At 39.7% G+C, this 27,802-nt stretch overlaps 1 protein-coding gene and 1 pseudogene across 5 annotated transcripts in view; both read right to left on the reverse strand.

Annotated features, from left to right (window-relative positions):
* The window catches only part of ERC1 (ELKS/RAB6-interacting/CAST family member 1), a 348,818-nt gene that overhangs the window by 118,060 nt on the left and 202,956 nt on the right, over positions 1–27,802 (reverse strand). The window lies entirely within an intron of this gene.
* On the reverse strand, positions 844–14,682 carry LOC112391636 (40S ribosomal protein S18 pseudogene; annotated as a pseudogene).

Below are 27,802 nucleotides of genomic sequence, written 5' to 3' on the forward strand. Positions count from 1 at the left end.
AGTGGCATAGCATACAAGGCCCTTCCGGCATCTTCCTTCAGAATTGGCCTCAAATATTCTTTGCTCCAGCAATACTAAATGTCTGATGGTTCCTCAAATACACCTTAGCATTTCATACCTCTATGACTTTTCATTTTCTACTTTATTTGGTCTATTAATACTTTCAAAGCTCTCTTCTCTTATTCCTCCTAAGAGACAGCTAGGGGGTCTGTGACGCCTGCCTTAACCACATCCCGGGTAGACTTGGGTCCCTCGCTTGCTTCAAGCTCCCGCTGAACCCAGCTCATATGTCTTTTATATCCATCAACACAATATATTATGATTTCCTGCCTTCGTGAATTCCCAAGACAGGCCAGTAACTGGCACCAACTGTTTATCTCTCTCTGAAATACAAGAAGAAATTCTGATAAATATTTTTCCAAAGTTCAGACAAAGGTTTGAATATCCACTCAGTGATTCAGAAACAAACTTGTCCACAGAATTACCTTAAGTATGCCAGGCTGATCTTGGAGGCTCAAATGAATCCTGACGCACGCTACAACATGGATGAAACCTGAGTTCATCATGCTATGTGATAAAAGCCAGTCAAAAAAAGCCATTCTGTTTGATTCCACTTAGAAGACTTACCTAAGTTAGTCAAATTCATAGTAACATAAAGTAGAACGGTGGTGACCAGGGGCTGGGGCCAGGGGGAAAGGACGAGCTCTTTAATGCAAGATGCAATGTTCTGGAGATTGGTTAACACTATGGAACTGCATTTAAAAATGATTAAGATGGTAAATTTTATGTTATGTGTTTTCTTTAACTGTATAAACTACTTATTAACAGATAACGCCCACAAATTTATTTCTTCTTGGGTACACTTGCAGTACAGCCATGGCGGCCCGTGGTCTTGGTGTGCTGGCCTGGACACCAAGTCCCCAGAAGTGGCACAGCCTATGTGGGTCCAAGCCTGCTCCGGTCGCTCCAGGTCTTCCCGGAGCTTGTTGTCCGGACCCTTGGCCAGGACCTGGCTGTGTTTTCCATCCTTCAGGTCCTCTGTCTGTCTAAGAACCAGTCTGGGGTCCTGTACTGGCGTGGATTCTGCATGATGGTGACCACACGTTGCACCTCATCCTCAGTGGGCTGTCCTGGTCAGGTCCACGTCTGCTTTCCTCAACACCACAAGGGCGGATCTTCACCCCACACCCTTAATTGCAGCGATGGCAAAGGCAATCTTCCATCGCCCACCGATGTGGGTGCTGAGTGCTCGCGAATATGGTGGACTTTCTCAGGGATCGCTAGGGAAATGGTGGCGGCCTCAGTGGTGGCGTGCGAGCCTCCAGTGAAAGAGCTATGTTTTTTTTATTTCAATAAAAAATTTGAATTAGGGACTACTCTGGTGGTCCAGTGGTTAAGAATCCACCTTCCACTGCAGGGGACGCGGGTTTGATCCCTTGTCGGGGGACTAAGATCCCACGTGCTGCGGGGCAACTAAGCCTGCGTGCTGCAGCTACAGAGCTCACAGGCTCTGGAGCCCATGTGCCACAACTACTGAGCCCACGCACTCTGGAGCCTGTGCACCACAACTAGAGAAGCCCACACACCGCAACAAAAGATCCTGCATGCTGCAACAAAGATCCCATGTGCCACAACTAAGACCCGATGCAACCAAATAAATAAATAAATAAATTTTTAAAATTTGAATTAAAGAAAGGCAACTGCAAGTTAAAAAACATAACTACAACACCTAGGAAAGCCTATTCTAGAGCAATGCCTAAACACATGGTAGACACACAACAGTTTTCATGACTGAATAAGTTAAGTAACTAAATTTCTCTAGTAGATGATATGTATTTGTGGGATATAGTTTATATCTCTGGGAATCCTCATTTAATCCCCCAATTCTGTCACGTATTTCCTATAGTATAGAATGAATGGAATTTCATGGGAAAATAGAAATGTTAATATCCAATGTTTTAAATCAGTATTTATTTGTTTCTCTGGAAGAACAGTAAAAACAGAGGTGGAATGAAGTGGCAATATACCACTTAGAGTTAAAATAACAGGAACTGGAAAACACTTTAACCAAAGGAGACCAGAAAAATAGCTGGTGGTATATCATTCAGTGGAATATTATGATATTTAAAATAATGATATAAATCATTAACTGATTTAGAAAGATTTTCATATTTATTGCTAGGTGGTAAAAATCTTTATATGGAGATACAAACAGAATGAAGAATAGTCATACAACAAATAATTAGTTAGCTCTAGGGTAGGACTGCAAGTGATTTTAATTTCCCTTTCTAAATGTTTATGAAATAACTGGATTTAAACATATCAGCATGTACTCTTTTATAACAAGAAAAAAATAAAACCGTTCCACTCTGATTCAAGTCCAGTGTTTCCTTGTTGATTTTCTGCAGAAGACTCAGCCACTGTTTAAAGTGGGGTGCTGAAGTACCTGCTTTTACTGTATTCTCTACTGCTGCCTTCAGATCTGTTTGTATTTGCTTAACATTTTCAGGTGTTCCAATGTTGGGAACATATAAAATTATGACTATTCTGTCTTCTTGATGAACTGACCCCTTAGTCATTACATAATGATCTTTTTGTCTCTAGTTACTGTTTTTGGCTTAAAGCCCATTTTGTCTAGTGTAACTACACCTGCTCTCGTTTTGTTTCTACTTTAAGGGAATATCTTTCTCCATTCTTTCACTTTGAGCCTATGTGTTTCTTTAAAGCCACAGTGAGTCTCTCGTAGGCAGCATATGGTTGGGTCTTGTTATTTTATCCATACAGCTAATCTATGTGTTTTGATAAGAGAATTCAACCCGTTTACATTTAGAGCAATTATTGTAGGTAAGCACTTCCTAATATGCCATCTTATTCATAGTTTTCTGGCTGTTTTCTGGTTCCCTTGTTCCTTTCTTCCTCTCTTACTGCCTTCCTTTGTGAAATGGTGATTTTCCACAGTGCTATGCTTTGATTCCCTTCTCTTTATCTTTTGTGACTCTACTGTAGGTTTCTGCTTTGCGGTTACCATGAGGCTGAAATAAAACATTTTATAGCTCTAATAGTCTATTTCAAGGTAGTAACAACTTAGATCATACATAAAATCTCTACCCCTTTACCCACTCCCTTTTATGGTTTTGAAGTCACATTTTATCTCTTTTAATACTGTGTATTAATTAACAAATTACAGCAGTTACAGTTATTTTTAATACTCTTATCCTTTAACTCCAGAATTTTATTTTGCTTTGGTTTTGGTTTTGGTTTTTTTTTGCGGTACGCGGGCCTCTCACTGTTCTGGCCTCTCCCGCTGCGGAGCACAGGCTCCGGTCACGCAGGCTCAGCGGCCATGGCTCACGGGCCCAGCCGCTCCGCGGCACGTGGGATCTTCCCGGACCGGGGCACGAACCCGCGTCCCCTGCATCGGCAGGCGGACTCTCAACCACGGCGCCACCAGGGAAGCCCTAACTCCAGAATTTTAAAACTCTCGTTTTATATCAGAGTTAAAACGCCACCACATTACAGTATTAGAATATTCTGAATTTGATTATATACTTCCCTTTACCAGTGTGTTGTATATTTTCATGTCTTCAAGTCACTAATTAGCAACCTTTCACTTCAGCTTGCAAAACTCCTTTCAGCATTTCTGATAAGGCAGGTCCAGTGATGATGAGCTCCCTCAGCTTTTGTTTGTCTGGGAAACTCTTAATCTCTCCTTCAGTTTCTCAAGGACAGCTTTGCCAGGTAAAGTATTCTTGGTCGGCAGTTTTTTTCTTCCAGCGGCTTGAATGTATCATCCCACTCTCCCCTGGGGGTAAGGTTTCTGCTGATAAAGCAAACAGCCTTATAGGGATTCCCTTGTAAGTTATTTAAGCTTTTTTCTCTCCTGCTTTTAAGATTCTCTGCTTGTCTCTTGTTTTTGACAACTTTATTAGAAGTTTTTTGGAGAGATTTCTTTTTTCTTTATCAGTTTTATGGAAATAGAATCAACACAGAACACTGTATAAGTTTAAGGTACATGACATAATGACATATAGAGAAATGATTACCACATATAAGTCTAGTTAACATCCATCACCTCACATAGTACCAAACATTTTTTTCCCTCGCGATGAGAATTTTTTAGGGTTTACTCTCTTGGCAGCTTTCAACTATACCACAGATCAGTGTTAACTGCAGACTCCATGTTGTACATTACACCCGTGGTGCTTATTAATCTTATAACAGGAAGTTTGTACATCTTGACCACCCTCACCCAATTCCCCCACTGCCCACCTCCAGTAACCACATATCTAACCTCTTTTTGATGTTTTTTTTTTTTTTTTTGCTGATTCCACACGTTAAATAAGATCTTTCAATATTTGTCTTTCTTTGACTTACTTTACTTAGCATAATGTCCTCTAAGTCTATCCCACGTATTGCAAATGACAAGATTTCCTTCCTTTTTCATGGCTGAGTAATATTCTTGTGTGAGACATTTTCTTTAACCATTCATCTGTTGATGGACACTTAGGTTGTGTCCATGTCTTGGTAATTGTAAATAATGCTGCAGTGAACGTGGGGATGCAGCAGATATCTTTTCCAGACAGTGATTTTATTTTCTTACAATATGTACCCAGAAGTGGGGCTGCTGGATCATATGATAGTTCTATCTTTAATTTTTTGAGGAAACTCTGTCTCCCATGGTGGTTGTACCAATTTACATTCTCACCAACAGTGCGCAAGGGTTCCCTTTTCTCCACATCCTCACCAACACTTGTTACTTCTTGTTTTTTTTTTATGACAGTCATTCTAACAGGTGGGAGGTGATATCTCATATCGCGGTTTGCATTTGCATTTCCCTGATGATTAGTCATGCTGAACACCTTCCCACATACCTGTTGGCCATGTGAGTATCTTCTTTGGAAAAATGACTATTTGGGTACTTTGTCCATTTTTAATTGGATTATTTAGGGTTTTTTTGCCACTGAGTTGTATGAGTTCATGTATATTGGTATCAACCCCTTATCAGACATGACTTGCAAATATTTTCTCCCATTTGGTAGATTGCCTTTTCATTTTCTTGATGGTTACCTTTGCTGTGCAGAAGTGTTTCAGTTTGATGTAGTCCCGCATGTTGGTTTTTGCTTTTGTTGCCTTTACTTTTGGTATCAAATCCAAAAAATCATTGCCAAGACCAATATCAAGGGCTTAACCCTATGTTTTCTTCTAGGAGCTTTATGGTTTCAGGTTTTATGTTCAAGTCTTTAATCTATTTTGAGTTGATTTTTGATTTTTTGTGTATGGTGTAAGACAGGGGTCCAGTTTCATTCTTTTGCATGTAGTGGTCCAGTTTTCCCAACATCATTTATTGAGAGACTTTCCTTTTCCCACTGAGTATTCTTGGCTCTTTTTGTCATAAACTAATTGAGCATGTACGTATGGGTTTCTTTCGGGGCTTTCAATTCTGTTCCATTGGTCTATATGTCTGTTTTTATGCCAGCACCGTAGTCTTTTGATCACTATAGCTTCATATATAGTTTGAAATCAGGAGGAGTGATGCCTCCAGCTTTGTTCTTCTTTCTCAGGATTGCTTTGGCTACTTGAGGTCTTTTGTGGCTCCATAGAAATTTTACAATTGTTTTTTCTACTTCCGTAAGAAATGCCATTGGAATCTTAGGAGAGATAAGGTGTCTATAGATAGCTTTGGATAGTACAGACATTTAACATAACGTCTATACGTTAATTAATATTGAATATTAATTCTTCTAATCCATAAACACAGGATATCTTTCCATTTATTTGTGTCTTCTTCAATATCTTTCATCAAAGTCTTAGAGTTTTCCATATATAGATCTTTTACCTCCTTGGTTAAATTTATTTTTAGTATTTTATTGTTTTGATATTATTATAAATAGGATCATTTTCTTTACTTCTTTTTCAGATAATTTGTTGTCAGTGTATAGAAATGCAACTGATTTTTGTATGTTGATTCTGTCCTGCAACTTTACTGACTTTGTTAATTAGATCTAAGTTTTTTGGTCCTATCTTTAGGATTTTCTATATATAAAATCATGTTATGTACAAATAGAGACAACTTTACTTCTTCCTTTTCACCCCTGATGCCTTTTATTTCTATTCCTTGTTTAATTGTGCTGGCAAGGAGTATCAGTACTATGCTGGATAGGAAGGAGAGGATTTCTTTACGTTGTTTTGTTTGGTGACTTATGAGGTTCATGTACTTCAATATCCAAATCTCTCCCCAGATTTGGCAAGTTCTCAGTTATTATTTCTTTAACTAAGCTTTCTGCCCTCTTCTCACCCTCTTCTCCTTTTGGAACCCCAATAATTCACAAATTGGTTCTCCTGATGGTATCCCACAGATCATCTGGGTATTCCTCACTCTTGTCTTACTGTTGTTCTCCTCTGACTGGGTAATTTCAAAGCTCATGTCTTCATTCTCACTGATTCTTTACTCTGCTTGACCAGGTCTGCTGCTGATGCAACAGACTTTTCATTACACTCAATGAAATGAATGAAATTCACTGATCCTCAAATGGATCGATCTGGCCTCTCTTAGCCTGTCTAAGTCTGCATCTCAACCTTTCTCCCTTCATGATGCAAGAGACACAATAACTTCCAGGAGGCCAAGAGCCCACACACAAGGAATCCTTCAGTTAGAGAAGGGGAGAGAGAGGAATTTCTGTTTGGTTCTTTTTCATGATTTCTTATCTCACTAAACTTCTCATTTTGTCCCTATATTATTTTCCTGATTTCACCAAATTGTCTTTCTGTTTTCCGGCAGTTCACTGAGTTTCCTTGAAACAGATATTTTGAATTCTTTACTGAGTAAATCATGGATCTCCACATCTTTAGGCTCAGTACGGAAGGCTACTGTGATCCTTCAGTGGTGTCGTGCTTCCTTGATTTTCGATGTTCCTTTGAGTTTTGATTGCTGCCTTCACGTTTGAAGGTGCAGCCACCACCAGACTTTACTCACTGCCTGCTTAAGTGCATCCAAACTCACTTTTTTTACTCCAGTGGAGTGCTAGATCTTCTGTAAACCTGGACTTCCACAAAGGCTCTCTTCTCTGTGGGTGACTGTTTAAGTCAGTGTTCTCCAGGGGCTCCCAGACCTCAGTCAAGAGGACCCGGAGCTGGTTCACGAGTCACTTCAGGGTCTACAGCAGGGAATGAGGTCTGTCTGCCTATTACATACACAATGCATGGGTGGGCGATATTCCTTCCAGATCTCTTTGTGTATGATGACAGATCCTACAGCTCCCATGAAGACACTTTTATTCCTAGATGGATGCTGAATATTTTGGGGGGGGGGGGTGGAGGTGGGAGCAAACATCTTATGCCTCCACAATGCTGATGTCACTTGTCTTTCCACTTTGAAAAATAAAAATTTACTGCTCCCCCACAAAGAACTGTTGACAAGATTAGAGAGGTGCCAGAAATTGCTTCCCGCAGTCTATATATGGTTTACACAAGTGTCTCATCTGCATGGTATTTTGTTTTTAAGTGAACATGCATGCTTTGACACCGTCTCACTTTAATCATTTATATTATTTTCCATTTCAATAATTTACATTATCTGCTTAGCCCTTGAATACATCTGGATTCGCTACTACAGGCTTTTACGATTGAAAAACTGGACCAAGCAACCATGGCAGAACCTTCCCACTTACGTAAATTGAACAGCGTACTTCTCACGTTCAGGGGGCTGCTTTAAAACGGAAAGTCATCTCAAATTCAAAAGCATGACAGTTTGGTGGGAGAGGACTACTTCCAGCACAGTATACTGCTAAGCCTGGAGGTCCCTCTGGTTCCATCCATCCTGGCTATGCTGAATAAATGTCTGAGCACTTGAGTGTAAACTAGAGATCTTGCAACCTGAGTAAGGGTCACCACTGTGGCCAGTGCTGAAATCTGGGCCACCCAGGGCACATCACCAGAGCAGAATAAAAATATCCATAGAACTATGCGGGATCAATTATTCAAGCCAAAACGAAATGAGCAATCTTCCTCCATTTCCTTCATCCCCAATATCCAAACCATCAGAATGCCAAAGGCTCAACTTACAACATATATTATAGATCTGTAAACATTAAAAACATAAATTACACCACGCCACCACCCTGGTCAAAATTCTCTGACGGTTTCCCACTCTATTTAGAATAAAATTCAAACTCCTTTAAGACTTTAAATGACCTGGGTCTTGCCTACATCTTTGGGCACATTTCCTATGAATCCCCTCATTTATTACACTCAATGGTTTTGTTTCTGTTTTTCTAACAGACCAAGTTCAATCCTGCCTCAGGGCCTCTGTATTTGCACCAATTTATGCCTGGAATGCTCTTACCCCAGACAGTCACATGGCTAACTTCTTTACAACATTAAGGAGATAAAGTTCAAGGAAGACCTGAAAGAAGCATTCTTAGACCCCCTGATCTAAAATTTTCCCCAACCCCAACATACTATAAGATCCCTCCAGCAGTCAATTTTTATGAAAGATCTCTTACATTTTCTTCCCGTTACTTAATCCTTGTCTGAAACTATCTTATTTGTTTACTTATTTTATGTCTAAAATACACTAAAAAGTATCCTATCCTCCACCTCCATAAAGGCAGGGCTCTTATCTGTCTTGATCACTTGTGTACCTCTTGATATTAGAGTACTTTCTAGCACATAATGCTACTTAATCAATGTCTGGTGAATGAATGAATGAACTGATCTTCAATAACTGTGTCATTTGTCAGTAGCGATATGCACTTCCCATTATCCCTTTCAGCTTGGTGTCTGAAAGCTCCTCCAATCCAATGGAGACTCCATTAAAATGATACTGAAGAAAGATAAAAGGAAATAACTTCTGTTCTGGGTTTATTTCCTGTTTGTATCTCTTTAGTATCAGTATCAGACGGGAGCGCTCAGAGAATTTCTGAAAGAGATGAAAAGAAGCAAGTGTGCTGCCAGGTGAACAGGACTGGAGGAGCATCCCGCAGTCCAGGGAAATGCAGCAGGAGGCTAACGGTGAGATGGGAGCAAGTCCTCCCTCAAAGACTCCAGAGAAATTCAGGACTCACACGAGCCTGTGGGCGGGACAGAAAGGAGGAGCCCAAAACAAGGGAATTCATTCAAACTCTGACTACTAACTCACTGCAGCAGCTGCCCCTCCTCACTTTCCTGTCTTCTTATGCAGGACATGCGGCTTATTATTTTCCCAGCTATAACAAGCAAGCAAGCAAAGAAATGTGACTGGGTCCTCTGTGATACCAAACAAACTACTTAGGGAGATGTGAAGCTCTTATGTCAGAACTGGTGCCCCCGAGTAAATTCTTCATTCTAGACTGGGGGGATCCTCCAACCTGGATCTATGCCCACCCATCCTAACGAGATGTCTGACAGTTAACAAGTTCTGTTTATGTAAATAAAACTATTTGCCAGCTGCCTCATTCAGAGGAGAGGCCTAGCAGGAAAGTAAAGCTATAAACACCACTAGAGGAATCTCAATGCAGCCACCAACTGCAATCAACTCAGTTCTTAAATAGGAATGGACCATTAAGGATCATCAGACGTATGTGGAAAACCTCCAAAATGAAACAGAAAATAAATAATAACCGAGGTAGAAGGAAATACCACTCAGGAAACAGATGAAAGTTCTTAAAAAGGTCTAATTACTTTTCTCAGAGAAATTCAAGAAGATATTAAAGCTACAAAACAAAATCTAGGAGGTCATGAAAAAAGAACATTCAGATTATAAGACAGTTAAAACGCTCATTACCAAAATAAAAAAAATTCAAAAGGACTGAAAGGAAGTCAAGAAAAAACCCCGAAACTGAAGAAATAAAACCCAAAGAGTTAAAAATATAAGAGAAATTGAGGATTAATCTAGGAAGGTCCCAAATCCAACTACTAGAGGTTTTAAAAGGTGAGACCAGTTAAAAATGAAGGAAAGGCCATTATCAAAAAATCTACAAATGATAAATACTGGAGAGGGTGTGGAGAAAAGGGAACCCTCTTGCACTGTTGTTGGGAATGTAAATTGATACAGCTGCTATGGAGAACAACACACGTATGCATGTGGCTGATTCGCTTTGCTGTGCAGCGCCAACTAGCACCCCATTGTGAAGCAATTACACCCCAACAAGATGTTAAAGAAACATTAAAAAAACAAGTAAAAGGATTGATACTACATAAATAAAAAAAAACTTCCCTAAGTTCATATCTGCCTAAGACCAAGAAAGGAAGGAGAAGGAGCCTCTCTATGAATATCAGAAAGACACGTGTTTCATCACATAACAAGTAGGAAACGACCTATCAAATACTTCCTGAAATCAGAGGACCAATTTTAAGCCATTGATACACCTTTTGATTACTATGATCACAACCATGACTGATAACAATGTTGATTTAATTTAATTCTCACAACAACCTAAAGAGGCGCTATAATTATTTTCATTTCAGAGATGGGAGAGACACAAATTAATTAACTTATTTGAATTCACGCAACTAAAAAATGGCTGAGATTCTAATTTTGACCTATATGATTAAATAGCAACATTACCAACAAGAAGATGATTACTGAAGATACTGTAATCTGACAAGCCTGTAAATCTAAGAGGCAATTTATAATAAAAAATTCTATTAATGGAAAAATGTTAAATGTCTCCATAGCGATGCAATTAGCAAAACCCAGAATGCAGGGCTAAGAACTTGGTTTTTTTTCAACAAATATACTGAAAGGGGTAAAAGGGATGGAAGGGAACTTAAAAAAGACTTGAGACACACAAAGCAGCCTCAACATAGACATTGGTTTGGATGCTGAGTTCCACAAGCTACAAATAATCAAAAGTACAAACCATTTAGAAACAGCCTGGCAAATGTTAACACTAGCTTTGATGAAAATAAAGAATTACTGTTAAGTTTTTTCAGCTGTGATAATGGTACTGTTGCCATGTTTTAAACAGAACTCTCATCTTTTAGAAATATATACGGAATGACTTAGGATAAACTAATATGATGTCTACAATTTGCTTCAAAATAAAACAGAATGGGGGAAGTAAGAATACAGATAAAATAAAATTAGTCATAAGTTGATCACTGTTAAAGATGAATGACAAACACCAAAGTTCACTGTTCTACTTGTTCTATTTTTAAATATGTTTAAAATTTTCCATAAAAAAAACACCCCATGTCTTGAACACTGGAATCACACAAAATGTTATTACTTGAATTATAGACTATCAGAAAATAAAAAAATATCTTATTGCATTTGATTGACTTATTAAAAAAGAAAAATCACAGGACACAAAACAACGACTTGCCAAAGTAACGGAAGAGGCGCACAGCTCTTCTCGCCTAGTAAGTACACGGTGACATTCCAACTCATCAGGTAAAGGTTTGCTGTTCACAAGTAAAGATTTTTGGTTACAGGAGTGTTTATAAAAGGAACACTGAGCAATGCAGAGGGTATCATACATTACAAAAGTAATAAATTTTTTTGCTACATATAATTGATTATTTTTAAATTTTAGGGACTTTCAAAGCCCAGCAATATTCCATGTTTAGTAAACATTCATTAATTAAACAATGTTTGCGTGTTCACACCGAGCTGCCACTGTGCGGGGCAGAGCGTGTGCGCCAAGTGCCGCTGCCCGCGGGGGTGCGGTATGTGAGGTGGGGAGGGGTGGGCAGACGGAAGAGGGAGCAACTGCTTCGCTGCTGTGAGACCTGGGGAAGCACAATCGCCATTTGGAATAATGACAGATTCCCCAGCATCTGAGACTGAAAACAACACTGGAAGGTTTACTTTAAGTACTGACATTGTTTTCAACTGAGTTTGAGATGGTTCGAAAACATTCCCAGGAATCAAAGAAACAGGTGTAGCTAATAATTCTGGGATGACCAATTTGGCCTACTATGTGCGGTGTCAGATATCTTAAATATATGCATCTCCCTCATCCTCACCCCGGGGAAAACGTGGCCACAGTTACTTCTCTGCACGTAATTCATTCTCATTCTCTCTCTCTCTCTCTCTCTCTCTCTCTCTGCCGCCCCCCCCCCCACACTCACACACACACACACACACACACACACACACAGTCCTTCCAATGTTTCCTCTTTGCCTGGATTACAGTGACTGGGACTATGACCTCTGACTTGCTCTGCTGAGAGTAACACGATGTATATTCTTCTTTGGTCTCCACGAGTGACAGGTACCCTGGAAAGTCCACCAGTTAATCTTCTTGAGATGCGTTCTAGGAAGAAGTGAAAAGCTTGGCAGGCTCCAGAGTGAGGCCAGTGCGCCGTCTGGGTTCCCCTCCCACTCGGCCAGGAGGGCAGACTTTCAGGTTCAGTATCACCTCAGCAGTATGCCCGTCAGCTGCCAAGGGTGAGAGAAGGCTGAGCCTCTTAAGGCATCCTGGACTTTCTGGCTTCTCTAAAGTAAAAGCAAATCCATAACAGACAGGTATGCTTTAAACCTACTGCACCCATTTATCCACTTTAATTTATTGGATCGATTAGCTCAGAGTAGGAAATGCCTAACACTGGATTTGCCATTACACGGTCACCATTCGAATACCCTATTATCAGGACTAAGGGTGGGAAAGTGGACATGTGAGTTCGGGGGAGACAGGAGCACTGACTCACCTCTGATATGACCCTAACAACGTGGGCTCAAGTCTGACTGAGACGCAGAGCTTAGAAGGTAACACAGCAGAACTGAAATCCTGGTAAAGAGAGTAAAGCACAGTGGGAGGGAGAAACAGCTAACAATTGTCTCAAGAAGTACTTTCGTGTTGCACATTTAAAAGAAGAAACACATGGGGTTTTCCGGTTTTTTGTTTTGTTTTTTAAAGCAGACAAAAACAAAAAGCAATCATTCCTTCTAAGCAAAATATTTTCCCAACGTCTTTTCTATTTTGGAATGTGGGTTTAAGTCTTTAATTTTTCTCTGGGTAAAACGTGGCCACACAATTTCTCTGCAACTGATGTACTATTCTTTCTGCCCACACTCAGGCTTTAAAATTAGTATTATTCAGGTTTCAGACACTACATACTTATGCCCAACTTTACTGTCAAAAGCATATAGAATATTCACATTCCTCACAAAACATATACTGTATACCAACTTGGACTCTCTTTTTAAAGATATAAGATTACTTTACAAATGTAATTTTCCCCATTGTGATGCTGAAGAAGCCTAGCAATAAAAAGAGAGATGGAAGAAAAAGAAGGTTTCTCAGTTCCTAGACTAGAATTCTCTTTATTAATCCACTGTTGAGGTACACAAACTCTTACCCATTTTTAATCAGAAAGAGTAACGAAAATCACACGTGGGAAAGAAAGTCAGAGGTAATTGAATTAATCCAACAGAACCTAAAACGGACAAATTGAGGTTGGCAAACTGGAAAAGCAAGTTGGAAATAAAAGTTTAGAAAATACAAACAGGCTCAAAATGGGAAAATGACTACTGAGGCAAGTTACAGCAATTTTCAATAAAGACAGAAGTTCAGAATTGGAGAAATGTACCAGTTGAGAAGAGGCGGACCTAAAAGAAACTGCTGAGAACAGTGGAATTATCATCACTGAAGATGTTCATATGCTGGAATCCAACACCCGCCTTTCTGGAATGGGGTCAGTGTATGAATGCTTAATTCACAGCCATTTCTATAAGCCCCAGATCTTATCAGGATAGAAAAAAAAAGATGAACCAATAGTCTTCTTTTCTCATTGAAAACTGTACACATGAGAATTAAATGAATATGGATGTTTCTTGGAATAGTGGAAAGAATCCAGTGGCAATCAAAGTGGGATCTGGCACCGGTTCTGTCACTAAGCTGGCTTTTGACTGTGCACGAATCCCTCGGCCATTCCGAATGCCAGTTCCCTTACATGTAAAGTAAGAGAACGGAAAGGAAGGAAGGAGACCAACGTGCACCGGGAGCTGGTCCACACCGTGCTCTCTTCACATGGCAAGATGCTGACAGCATCCCTGTGGGTAGTGACTGCTCTGCTCATTCTTATAAGTGATGGAAGTTGGTTCACAGAGGGTAGCTTGCCCAAGGTCACACCTACAGAGTAGGCAGCGGAGACAGGGTTTGTGTCCAGTCCTGTTTGACTCTGAAGTCTGTAATGTAAAAAAAACTGTACTGCCTCTCAGGAGTCTCAGAAAGTACCAGTGACCTAAATTCTCTGTTTTACTCTTGAGAGACTCGCCACCCCTTCTGCCATTTCCTGACTGAAGTTGCTTCTTCGGGCTCCCATACCCACTCCCGACAGGCTCTCGTTGCCCGCTCCCCAACCTCATCTACTGCCCACATAGTGACCACAGGGTATTCCTAAGAGATACAAACTTGTTTTTGTTTTTGTTTTTGCGGTACGCGGGCCTCTCACTCTTGTGGCCTCTGCGGCTGCAGAGCACAGGCTCCGGATGCGCAGGCTCAGTGGCCATGGCTCACGGGCCCAGCCGCTCCACGGCATGTGGGATCTTCCCGGACCGGGGCACGAACTCGTGTTCCCTGCATCGGCAGGCGGACTCTCAACCACTGCGCCATCAGGGAAGCCCCAAACTTGTTATTTTTATATCCTTACAATAAAGGCTCGAAATACAGGAAAAATGCCCAAAGCTTGGGAAACACACACGGATGTCTTCATAGCGCACTCCCAACTTTCTGCCTGCTGCTGCCCGAACACAGCCATGCCTTTAGCGCTGCAGACTGACGGGGATCACTCTTCCTTTCATCTGCACGGAAGACCTCCGCAGCCTTCAAGTACAGTCTGTCCCTACCGAGCAGCTCCCTCCATCCACGCAGCTCCAGCGCTGACCAGCCCAGAATGAATCTCCCCCACCCCCTCCTCCTTCCCTCTGTGGCGAAAATCTTAACCTTGAAACCATAACTCATTTGTCATCATCTCCTCTGTGATCTCCTCCCCATCAAATTCCCTGTGAGCTGGTTCTTCCTTTGAGCTTCCATACCTTTACCAGATACCATCTTATGTTCGTTTTGAGCCTGTCTTCTCTATTGTGAACTCCTGGGGTTTTATTTACCTTTGTATTATTGCCCCCCCTCTTATCACCTATCAGTGTCTGGCCAATAATAATGACCAGACTTAATAATTTAAGTTCGTTAAATGAATTAATAGATCTGAAGAGGGGAATGCCTTCCTCAAAAGTAAACATCACTGCTTCCTCACGGACACTGCAGTGGCCCCATTTCCAGCAAACCATCAAACCACAAGAGGTCAAAACTCATTGTGTTTAGGGTGTTTGCGTGTATGGTGCAAGGGTAAGTAAGGGGCAGGAGAGGAGGAGAGAAGAGAGGGCAGAGGAAGGAGCTAGGAAGACAGCTCAGACTAGACTGCACAAGGCTCTCTAAGAAGTTGAGGTTTATCCTCCAGGAGATGGGTGCTACTGAAAGAATTTTAAGTTGGGAAACGACACTGCCGTATTTACTGTGTGAAAAGCTGTTTAGCAGCGAGTGAAGTCGGAATTCAAAGGTGAAAACAGGCTGAAGACAGAGGACTCAGGAGGCAGTCTGGTTCCAGAGCTCCCCTTCTTCAATATAACCTCTCAGTAGTAAAGGGAGGGAAGCCTGCCCAGAGTGAGTGCGGATGGCAGACAGGCAAGCTCAGGCCGAAGGGAGCACCAATGCTCAAATAGTGCAAACAGTTCACATCCATAATTACTTACTATCTACTATATATTATAATAATTAATGTGTCCTAGGTACTGTGATGGAGAGAGATAAATGAGAAACGATTCATAGTGAAGTGGGGAACACAGATCTACAAACAAATAACTAAAATACAGGATTACGGTTCAAAACAACAAAAAAAGGTCATTACCAGAGATAAATAAGAAGTATGAGAAAAAGGTACCACAGAGTCAAAGGGAAGAAACAGTCTCGAGGGAAATAAAAAAAAGGAGGGGGTTAACTAGTAGGGTACAAAATATTATAGAGCATCCACATACAATGAGGACAGAAAAGATAACAGTTTGCTTCTTAACTTTTATTAAGTAAATAAATTCTGAAATTTCATATTGAAAAAGGCGGTGTCTCCAATTAGGTATTTTGCCCCAGGTGTAGATTAGAAATTCCCATAGTTCTAAACACGGTATAAGACTAATTCAATGTCGAATACTTTAACAATGCAGGATCTAAGTCCCTTACCGTATCAAGTAGGTAGATATCAATTGAAGTATATAGTCCTATATGAGCACAAGGACATTTATCCAATCGATTACAAACTTGCAAGCATATGACTACTCCTCAAAGCATTAAAACATAGAAAATGATCTGATCACTGGTTCTAAAAGGACTGGTATGGAAAGAAGTAATTCCTTATCTCTAGGAATATGCTATTAACATGGGAGCGATTATGTATTTACTTAATTTTATCAGCACGAAAGGCGAGAAATGCTCCACACTGTGTAGTTGGGTACAATGAATTCAATAAACTTATGGAAGCAGGAAACAGTAAAGGAAGACAAACACTTATTCTATAAACACCCAAGTGTTATTTATAAAGATTTCTAAACCAACTGCCTGCTTTCCCAGTATAGTACCTAAAACCACGGGTAAAAGATACTCCATCTGAAGTGCCCATAGAGAATCTTCATCAGGAGTAGAACAAACTTTAAAAGTCTCAAGTTTCTAGGAATGAAGCCTAGCTTGCCTTTAAATTACACTCAGAAGTAAAAGAGATAATTCAACGCAGAAGCTACATTTTCTATGCTGATAATTCAATGTACAATGGATGACTTAACATCATTGACAGTCAGGCTCCATGGTGTATGAGCAGCAGGCAACTGCTACTTCCACAAGAGGTACTTGTGTCTCACGAGAATATGCAGTAAAAACAATTTAATCCTGAGATAAAGTTACAAATACGTGTAGCAAAGCGAAGGTCAATTGATTTGTAATAGGTGCTGGAGGGAAAAGACAGAAAATAGGAGTAAATGTAGCTTGTTAACAGCAGGAGTAAAAGGCAATCAAGTACAGACGATGCCCCTTACTCGTGGTAGTGATGCTCTATAAAGTAGCTGTGAACACTGAATTCACAAATCCTGACCTGCTGCTCCAAGGGAAATACAGGATGAGGTTCCTGCGAGCTTCTGGGTACAACTTTTACACCAACCAGTCAATACCTAACCGTGTTTTATGCGTGTTTTTGTTAAAGACACCATATTTAACATACACTGTTGACTCATTAACGCTGGACTCCAGGCCAAGAACACGACTTACTGCTCACGCCTGAATGGAGCTTCACCAGCACACGTGTTTCCTCCGTAAGGCACATCAGAGGTACACCAGGCAGCCCTTCGTGCAAAGAGGGGAAACACGTGGCCTCCACAGACCGTGAAGAGGACCCTGTGTGGAGTGTGAGAGCCAGACGAGAAGGCAGACAGCACGTGGCTCAGCCCCAGCGGGATGTGCACGGAGGTGAGTCACAAAGCCTGGCCACTCTGCCCACGTCCACGAATGGCTGTGAGAGTGTCTGAGTGCTGCGTTTGAAGTTACAAATAAGTGTCAGCAGCAGGTGAACTGGCATATACGGAACCCACAAATAATGAGGGGTGACTTTACTTCTCTCTCAAATGTATTAAAAGAAAACAAACCTTTATTTTCCACCCCGTTAGTCAGTCCTGCTTCCTGTTAGACTGACCAGGGCCACCTCTCTTTGCATCAGTTTTGCTTCCAGTTTAGAAAAGACAGAATGTAGCTGCATATCAAGAAACTAAGTTAAATCCAGGACAAAATCCTGAGGGATTCCCTATGCTTCAATCACAGCATTGTAACTTCTTGAATAAGAACATGTAAGGAAAATTGTGGATGAACTCAGTAAAGACTGAGTTTATGAATGGATCTGAAAACAAACTGGAATTCTTAATTCTGTATCTCCTCAGATTACACTTTACATGATAAGGATTCCCTTTTTCAAATTCTAAGGTTAATCTCATTCCTAGTGGATTCCTGGCAGGCACGGAAAGGTTCAGAAAGGTACAGGTCTGATTCCATCTGACATCAGTATTCTTCCACCAACTGTGAGAGCTTGATTTTATATATGAACACTCTACCACTGATTTCATGTAGACAACTTTGTTTCTAAGAGAAATAAATATGTGCTCCATCGTCATGGAAGTGGAAGAATTTACTAAGTAGAGATAATGGGAAAGTCGCGGCTCAATAAATCCCTACATTTTCAAAAGAGGTGCTGAGAATTCACTTTTCCATTACAAAGGCCTATGAGTGAACACAGCTGCAGGAAGCAGCCTGAGAAACATAGGGCAGATTTTGTTTTTTTAAGGACCATTCTAGGGCTTCCCTGGCGGCGCAGTGGTTAAGAATCCGCCTGCCAATGCAGGGGACACGGGTTCGAGCCCTGGTCTGGGAAGATCCCACATGCCGTGGAGCAACTAAGCCCGTGCGCCACAACTACTGAGGCCTGCGCTCTACAGCCCGTGAGCCACAACTACAGAGCCCGCGAGCCACAACTACTGAAGCCCGCATGCCTAGAGCCTGTGCTCCACAATAAGAGAAGCCACCTCAATGAGAAGCCCACACAAAGAAAGAGTAGCCCCGCTTGCAGCAACTAGAGAAAGACTGTGCGCAGCAACGAAGACCCAACGCAGCCAAAAATAAATAAATTTATAAAGAAAAAAAATTACCATTCTAAGAATGGCGATGGATGTTGTCTAATTTGTTCTACAATAATAGAATAACCTTCCTCCTCCCTCTCTCCATTCTTTCAAAAAACACTCACAGGCCATGTAATGTACTAGAAGGTACAAGATGAAAACAATCTGGCCTCAATAAATAGTGAACCTATTGGAAGAGACTGTAAGTAAAGAGGTAAATAAAATCTAGTGTGGTCTTTCTGTAAGATATCCAAACTGAAAGATATCCAAACAAATTTTTATCTACAGTTGAATGGATAAATAAACTAAGGTACAGTCATAGACTGGACTACTACACAGCCACAAGGATAAATGAACTACAACCACACGTAGGGGTAGCAGAAAGCAGGACAGAGATCACGGAGAGCTACGCATACCACACTAAGAAAAAGAAGTGTTCTTGTGCAGGATGTAAAGGGTCGGAGACAGTGACGTTGAAAAACGTTAAGGAGAAGATTCAGCAGCTCTGAATTTTATACCAATCATTATGTCAGGCAATGTGAAGCATGCGTTACAACGAGACAAGAAGACCACTTAGGAGGCAATTAAGGAAATCCAAGCAGAAATCACCCTGAAGGTACAAATTACGGTACAGAGAGGACAAGAGAAATCAAGTACTTAGAAACAAAATGTTTGTGAGCAGGAGAGTCAAAGAGGAGTCCCAGAATCATTCTAGAAGGACCATGTGGCATTTCTTTTCTCTTCAATATTTTTTGTAATAATAAGACTCTTTAAGGGTTAGCTAAGCTTTGCGGCCACAGAAAAAAATTCTAAAATGGAAATTGCAAAAGCTACCCCCCAAAATAATTTTGAATGTTGTATACACTGGATATTCTATATTATATAGGCAGAATAGAATACGAACTGCAGACCTGCTGCATAACTGTGTATGTTGTAGTCCACACGTAGAAACTGTAATGTTTATAGATAAGGTAGGCCATGTGGAAGCTGACCTTCTGAGGAAAATATGTGAAAACCTGAGGTTTTGTAACATCTTCAAAGAGTTAGAAATGGTGGACGCCAGAACTCTTGATAAACAAAGTAAAGAATACAGTAGTTTCCGTTATTTTAGTGCTGTTCTAACTGTACTGAAATAAGTGAAACAGCATAAAATATCAAAATGTTCCACATGTAGACAGCAAAGTATTATTAAGTGAAACTTCCTTCAGTAACACAGAATGCAGTATGTGTGTGTATACATATTACCTGTTTAGATATTTTAGTGAATTTAAGCAAAGGTCATCCAAAGACTTACAGGGAAAGAAGTAGATAGTATATTGACATAAGAATGAGTTACAGCAGTTGAGTATGCTTCTGAATATGAATTCTTGTAACATTTCAGAAGAAAGTCTGGACGGTAATTAGATTAATATCCTATGAAGTCAATTTAAATACCTAAAATCACTGTCTGTTCTCTTAAGTAGTAAATATAAAAAGAAGGACTTTCATAGCTACACCTTTATTTGTGTTAGTGAATAACTTATCTTTTATAATTGCTGACCATCTGAAGTGGCAAAGAGATTGGAGTGGGTAATCTGAAGCACTCCTAAGCAAACTGATGCAGAGAGAAAGGATAAAAGTCATATGCAAGATGCAAAACTTTGGGAAGAGAATAAAACAAAAAAGAAACAAAACAAAACAAAAAGAATTGCACTTAGGATCTCTTCGGTTCTTTGGAGTTGGAGACCAATACTCAAGGCAGCTTGGATGTTTATAGATACCACTGGTTTCTAGAAAGTTTTATAGAAACTTGCCAAGAGTCTTTTCTAATTTGATATTCTTGACAAGGAAAGTTCTACGAAGTCCTTGAGGTACAAATGACTTCGGAGGGAAAACTCATGGAGTAAATTTGGAAGAAACACGAGACATTTTAATATATTGTAGTGATAACATATACTTGTTATCTTCAAAAGCTGATATTCTTCCGCTATGCGTACGTACGCAACACTAATTCAAAATTTATTTCTCTGCAGGAACTACCCAGAAGCTACCACTGGCTAAATTACAGCGGCTTATAAGTAGATCCAGGTTACACACACACACATCAATACAAGACTACAACATACATGCCTGATAACATATGAGCCTGGCTTAAGGGTTGCTCACGTCAGCTTCTGAATAAATGTTTTACTCACTGTAACAGCTCTATTCTCTCTGCGTGTGTGTGTATATGTATAAAAGTAATAAATACATATTAGTTTCCCACTCGTATTCATTTTTCCATTGTCTGGTAACATAAAAGAAGTCACCGTCACAAAGATCAAGCCTGGGTAATGGCCTCCTTCTGAGTAAAACAAACGGTTCAGTTCTGCCTCTACATTCACATTTAAGTAGAGTGCAACAGACAACAGACATTCTCTGATTCAGTTTTATCCCTCCAAATACTACCTCTCAGGATTTCATATTACAGAAATATCTTTGGCTGAAAGAATGGAAGGAATCCAAAAGAACTGACTCTCTGCTCCAGTGCGGCACGAGCTGGCCACTGTGCTACCCACTTTCCCACAGCTTCTCACTGAATTATGCAACTCTCAAGACAAGCATCTACTAGGTTCATTTACATACATGAGAAAACAGAGACTGAGAGGAAATTAAATGTTTATGCTGAAGGTCACACAGTATACGTTTAAATTTAGTTCCAATTTGAAAGCTCATGCTTTTACTATGTTAAAGAAATATTTAAAATATTACATAGGCAATACATTCACATGGTTAAAAATCTTTAAACGATTGAAAATTATATATTTATGCGTGTGTGTGCTTGTCTGACCTTTGTCTGTCATCTTCCCTCCCACTGACCCAGAGGATAACGCATAAGCATGCGTGCGCCTGCATACACATATGCTTTTGCCTCCCCCTTGAAAACACTTTGCACACTGCTTTCCGCCCTGCTTTTTCATTCAACATTAGCTAGAATTACAGGTGCATATGCTGTCTTACCCTACAATTCCACTGCTGGGGTTTTATGCTACAGAAATACTCGCACATCGGTTGAAATGCCTTTTATACAAGTTATTCTTATATTTATGAAAATTCTGTCTTCTTACAAACGTGTCACTATTTTGCAGCAGTGTGTGTAAAATGGCTAAGTGTCAGGAGTAACTTGAATGGCCATCGGTGGAGGGCTAAGTAAGTACAGTACTGTGGAATGCCACACTGCTGAAGGGGGACGAGAGGGAGTAACGGAAGGCATCCCAAATATAGAAGTGGGTCAGCAAACCTTAAAAGCCAGATAATACACAGTACACGCAGGAGCCTGTGGACAGGAGTCTGTGGTAGAGGCTTCTGCTAAGAGGAGTTTAGCAACGGGAATCAAAATAAAATTTGCTTCACGTTTTGACTCAGTAATCCCATTAATGAATCTCTCCCAGAGAATATGCTTAAATATGTGAGAAGACGCAAGTATAACAATGTTCTTTGCAGTACTGTTTGTAATTTTGCAAAACTGGAAAAAAATCTGTATGACCTTGAGCAGAAAAGTGATAGAAAAAACAATGGGACATCTATACGAGGGAACACCAAGCAGTCGTTCAACAGAATACGCAGATCTTTATGTTGACATTAATAAGTACACACGACACTTTTCAGTTAAAATACTAACTGCAGAACAATGAGTCTAACATTTTGTTTACATATGTAAAGTCAGAAGGACGATATGTCAAAGAAAATGAACCGAGAGGCCTCCTCCCACCATAAACACACGAGAGCTGCGCAAGTGTTCTCTATGCTTTCCCAGTCCTACCAGAGTTTTAGGCACTCTGAAAATCAAACCTTATTACAGGTTAAGTAAAGAAATCCAGGATTTAAACATGCCAGTTACACCTCTGTGATGGCCACAAGTGTGAAAACATAAGTCAAATTATGAAAACTTCTAACAATAAACTCAACTCACGATGCTTTGGCAATGATACGAAAAGGTAATATAGAGGAACCTAAATGGAAAGACAAAGTCTGAAGTGATACCTCATCACAACGAAGTCCTGCCATCAACCCAAGCGACACTTTTAGCAACGCAGTTTATGGGACTGACCAGCAATGTGTGCATGGACACCAGACACTGCTCTGTATCCAGAGGGCTTAGCACATCAACAGCAAAAAGCAACGTGAGGAACAGAAACTCAGAGTCGTGATTACAACAATCACCTGTTTGGGGGCTTTCAAATCAGTTACCAAATCCGAGATGGGGCAAAGGATTAAGAGTTTTTCTATTTGCTATGTGAGCAAAGCTAATCAACAGAGGCAGGTGCTAGCCTTAAACCACACGTGCACAGACATACCACGTACAACATCAACAGTAAGGGTGAATTAAATGTCAAAACTGATTCTTAAGTTATACTCTCAGCACAACTGGGCAATAAGCTGACATTGCCTTGACACGAAGGAATGAAGAATGAAGAAATGATCATTGTGGACTATAACGTAGCAGAAATAACAAGAGCCATCATCAAGCAAGCATCAGTAAGGTCGAAAGTCAGGAGCGTGGAAGAAATATGGGCCGAAAGTTCTCTTCTTTGGGAACTCTTCCCTCTTTTTGTTGGGTATGACATATTCTAACACTTAATTGCTCCTACAGAGGAAATGCTTTTCTAGAAACTCTTCTTCACAATTACAAAGAGCTGAGAATCACACAGTAAATTTTTGGCAGTTAACCTGGGTGAGACTGTTGCTTGGAGCTGCTACCCCCAAACATTAAGCTTCCCAGCGAACAGGGCTGCTGTGGCCCGTGAACTCATCTCTGTGGAGGGCCCCACCGAGAGCCCTGCGTGTTCTACAGCTCGTGCCAACACCCCTTTCAACCCTCCAAAGGCTCACTTGCAACTCTGCACAAATTGTCAGTGTCTCTTGGCTCCAGAGACAGCTTCACCTGCAGGGCTTCATTTTTCTGTTTGACACCTACCGTTGATTTTCCTGCGTACTACAAAAGAGCCCTCTTCAGTGTTTCTCACACAATGACACAATCAGTCCTCTGTAACTCAGAAGAGGATTAATGATTGGGTTTTATTTGATTGTAGTTTTGATTAACCCTGACTCTGTTCAATTTGTGGCCTTTGCTGGAGTCCCAAGGGCTGGGAATTAGAAAACACACACTGCACCACTGTGCTCGGAGCAGTGTGAGCTTTGCCAGTTTACTCCATGCCTCATTAGCCACAAAAGCTATGAAATGGGAGTCCAAAACAGCTTCACATTTTTTCAGGGTATGGGTACAAAATTCTGTATGAGCTTTTCTTTCTGATTTAAATATAGTAAGGCAATAATTAAGTCTATCCTGGTTAAGCTCACAGGGTCCTAATTGCAATTGGCAGTTACCTCAGCAAATTATCAAACTCAGGGAAGTCACATCATGATGTAGCTGTCCTGACTTCCTGAGGCTTGGAATTATTAACAGTTTTCGAGAACGGGTGGGAAAAAAATCTGACTTTTTGGATTGCAAACGATTACAATATTCTTTAGTAAATTTGTCTTTGGCATTAAACCCAATTTATATGACTAAATGTATCCTAGTTTGTGTTAAATCTTAAAGATATCACACCGTGGAAAAGTTGCTGCAGTTTTTCATTATTTACTATTTGAGAATCAGCTATTTATAATGTTTTTATAAATAGCTGATAATACACAACATTCTACATAAAAGTGTTACCTTTTGGAGCTCCCAGAAGCGACAAATTATTTATAAGAAACTGTAGAATATGCCCCTTTCTGTGATACTCAATTCTGCTATAGATTAACTAAAAAAAAGTTCATTAAAGAATGGAAAAAAAAAAGAATGGAGAAATTATACATATAAATGTACACTGCTTCACCAATTTTTGATGCAGGAGAGGTCCAAAGCTCACCATGTGATCCAATGCCTTAAATTCTGCATTGTACAAATAGTACCCCTCAAGTTCCAGTTTTGTTAAAGTAGGGCTACTACTTAAAGACATTTGAAAGTAATTTCAGTTTAAAACACTTTTAGATTAAAGAAATTTCCCCCCATAGTCAACGATTACCTCACTTTTACCTAATTCAAAAATGATTTTTAAACGATGATTTTTATCTTCTTTCCAAAACATTCAGCTTTAGTTTCACAGAAATATTTCTTACAAGTATGTCATTGGTTCCATATAAGATAAAAACACATAATTACAATATCCTGAATAACTGGAATAAACAAGTGTGGAAAAAAAACATAACTAACTTTCAGTAATCACTCAACACGTTAACTGAGATGCATGGGGCATATTTCAGGACCTGGATTGTGAATGGGACGGTACAAGTAAAAGGTTTAAAATCAAACTCAATTTGTGTGAAAGAATGGACCAACTCACAAATAGGGTGGATGACTCAAGCCTAAAAGTCAACGCGATTTAACAGAGAATGGTCTGTTTTTTTAGGAGTAAGGGAAGAATCAACCAAATCTAATATATTAAATTATATATTTAAGTATATTAAAATATATATATTTTAAAAACAACTGCTTTTCTTCTCTGAGAAGCAAATGCATTTTAGAATCCCCCTCAATGGGTTAGGAGGTCACAAGCAAACATACTACCCTCTTCTACTTGTTTCTGTCTATCACCCTTCACGCTTAAGGTCAGAGGTCAAGCTAAAGGTACTGGGGGGCATTCAGCAGTACTCAATTCAGAACAAAAGCTCTAATGGTGTACACAACCACACCCCTCTCACAGAGAAACAGCCCCACTTACTCCCATTATTGAGGAAATCATACAAACAGTAGCCACGAGCAGGAGAAAAGGCACTGTTAAGGGAAGCAATTACGCTATCCAACCCCCAAACCGAGCCGCAAAAGACAAAATGATGCTCTTGGGGGAAACGGGAGTTACACTGTTTTCAAACAACGCAATTGTGTAACCCTGGAGAGCATAAACAAGAATTGGTTTAGTTTTCCATACTACAAATTCAATCATAGAAAGCCAATGGAAAAGTTTTTATATTACTCTAACTTAATCAAATTCCATTCCATTCAGCTGTTGAATGTGTTGAAAACACTTATTTTGGGCTATATAACATATCTCCACAGGAAGAAAGAAAAGCATGACTAGTTCAAGAGAAACAGCCAGAAAGATAATTGATAACTCTATGTAATAAAGCAACTGCTCTTTTTTTTGAGCAAAAAAATAGAATAGTGCTTATAAAGTTCCACTCCAAGAAATTTCTAATCTAAAATAAGTTGTACAAGTTAAGTCCTGGTACCCCAGAACCTATACAGAAAAAAAATTCTGACTGTGATGCTTGCAGCCAATAAAGCAACAATGGATCTAGTTTAGAGGTGACAATAAAAATTGCATTGATAAATTATTTTCCTAGACATATGTAGAAACACCAAAGGCACATCTCTCTCTCTCGTTCTCTAAGTTCATAAGGCCTTTCGTATCTTGCTACCAGAAAAAAATTCCTTACGCTTGATCACCCCAGTTCTACTATTTTAGGTTTTTGCAACTGATTCTATTAACCAACAACCACCGCCACATTAGATTTTTAATGACACTTATCAACCTACTCCACATTATGTAACTAAAGCAGTAACCTTAAGAATCTGGTTCATTACAAATGAAACCAAAGACTTTGCATTGTGTTCCTTAAAGAACAAAGTCTCAATGGGAAAATGGAAAAGGAAATAAGAAGACTTTCAAAAACAGTATATCCATGTCAGTCAATACATTATATTAAATCATAATTTAAAAGTTCTACGTGGAAGATGGAGAAGATTAAAATTCAAGCAAATTATCTCAGGATTTATGTATAAAATCCGTGACGTGGGCTCAAAGGCCCTGCGTGATGTAAATCTTGTCCTTTTCACGCGTTCTGAATACCTAACCCCCATTTTCTACACTTGACCGCACTAGCTTTCCTTCAGATCCTTGAACACCCTAAGCTCTTCCCATCACTGGACCTCCCTTTATGCTAATTCCTCTGCCTGGAATGTTCTGCTCTTCCTCTAGTTCCTCACTGGCTTCTCAATCAGATGGCACTCCTACTCATTCCTCAAGTCTCTTTTCTATCTAAATCTCTAAATACTTCCACGTTTTGTTTCAGCTTACTGAGACATTACCGATGTATAACATATACAAGTTTAAGGTGTGCCACGTGCGATGTGATACATAGTGATGCACAGCTTGCTCCTTTTAATGGTATCTCACAATTCATGTTGGCTTTCTTCACTCCTTTTTATTCCTTTTGCTCCTCTGACTGGATGATTTCAAGTGACCTGTGTTCTAGTTACCTAATTCTTTCTTCTGCTTGGTCAGGTCTGCTATTGAAGCTCTCTAGTAAATTCTTCAGTTCAATCAATATGTTCTTCAACTCTAGGATTTCTGTTTGCTTTCCTTCAGTGGTTTCTCTTTCTTTACTGAACTTCTCATTTGTTCACACATTGTTTTCTTAATTTCATTTAGTCGTCCAGATGCTTTTTTTTAATTGAAGTATAATTGATTGCCAATGCTGTGTTCGTTTCAGGTGTACAGCAATTTAGATATATATATTCTTTATATATATAATTCATATATATACATTCTCTCTTTCTGTGTGTGTGTGTGTGTGTGTGTGTGTGAATATATATGTTCTTTTTCAGATTCTTTTCTCTTACAGGTTATTACAAAATATTGAGTATAGTTCCCTGTGCTATACAGTAGGTCCCTGTTGGATACCTATATTACATATAATAAAATTTATATATTTGTTAATCCCAAACTCCTAATTTATCCCTCCTCCTCTTTCCCCTTTGGTAAACATAAGCTTGTTTTCTATGTCTGTGGGTCTATTTCTGTTTTGTATGCAAGTTCGGCTGTATCTTTTTTTTTTTTAAGATTCCACATATAAGCGATATCATATGATATTTTAATCTTTTTCTGTCTGGCTTACTTCACTTAGTATGATAATCTCTAGGTCCATCCATGTTGCTGCAAATGGCATTATTTCATTCTCTTTTATGGCGAATATTCCATTGTATATATGTACCACTTCTTCTTTATCCATTCATCTATCAGTGGGCATTTAGGTTGCTTCCATGTCTTAGCTATTGTAAACAGTGCTGCAATGAACACTGGGGTGCGTGTATATTTTCAAACTATGGGGTATTTTGTAGTTCACTGAATTTTTTCAAGAGGATTATTATTCTAAATTCTTTCCCAGACAATTCAT

The sequence above is a fragment of the Neophocaena asiaeorientalis genome, unplaced genomic scaffold, assembly GCF_003031525.2.
Source record: "Neophocaena asiaeorientalis asiaeorientalis breed wild unplaced genomic scaffold, Neophocaena_asiaeorientalis_V1.1 scaffold150, whole genome shotgun sequence".
In the NCBI taxonomy this organism is placed as follows: Eukaryota; Metazoa; Chordata; class Mammalia; order Artiodactyla; family Phocoenidae; genus Neophocaena; species Neophocaena asiaeorientalis.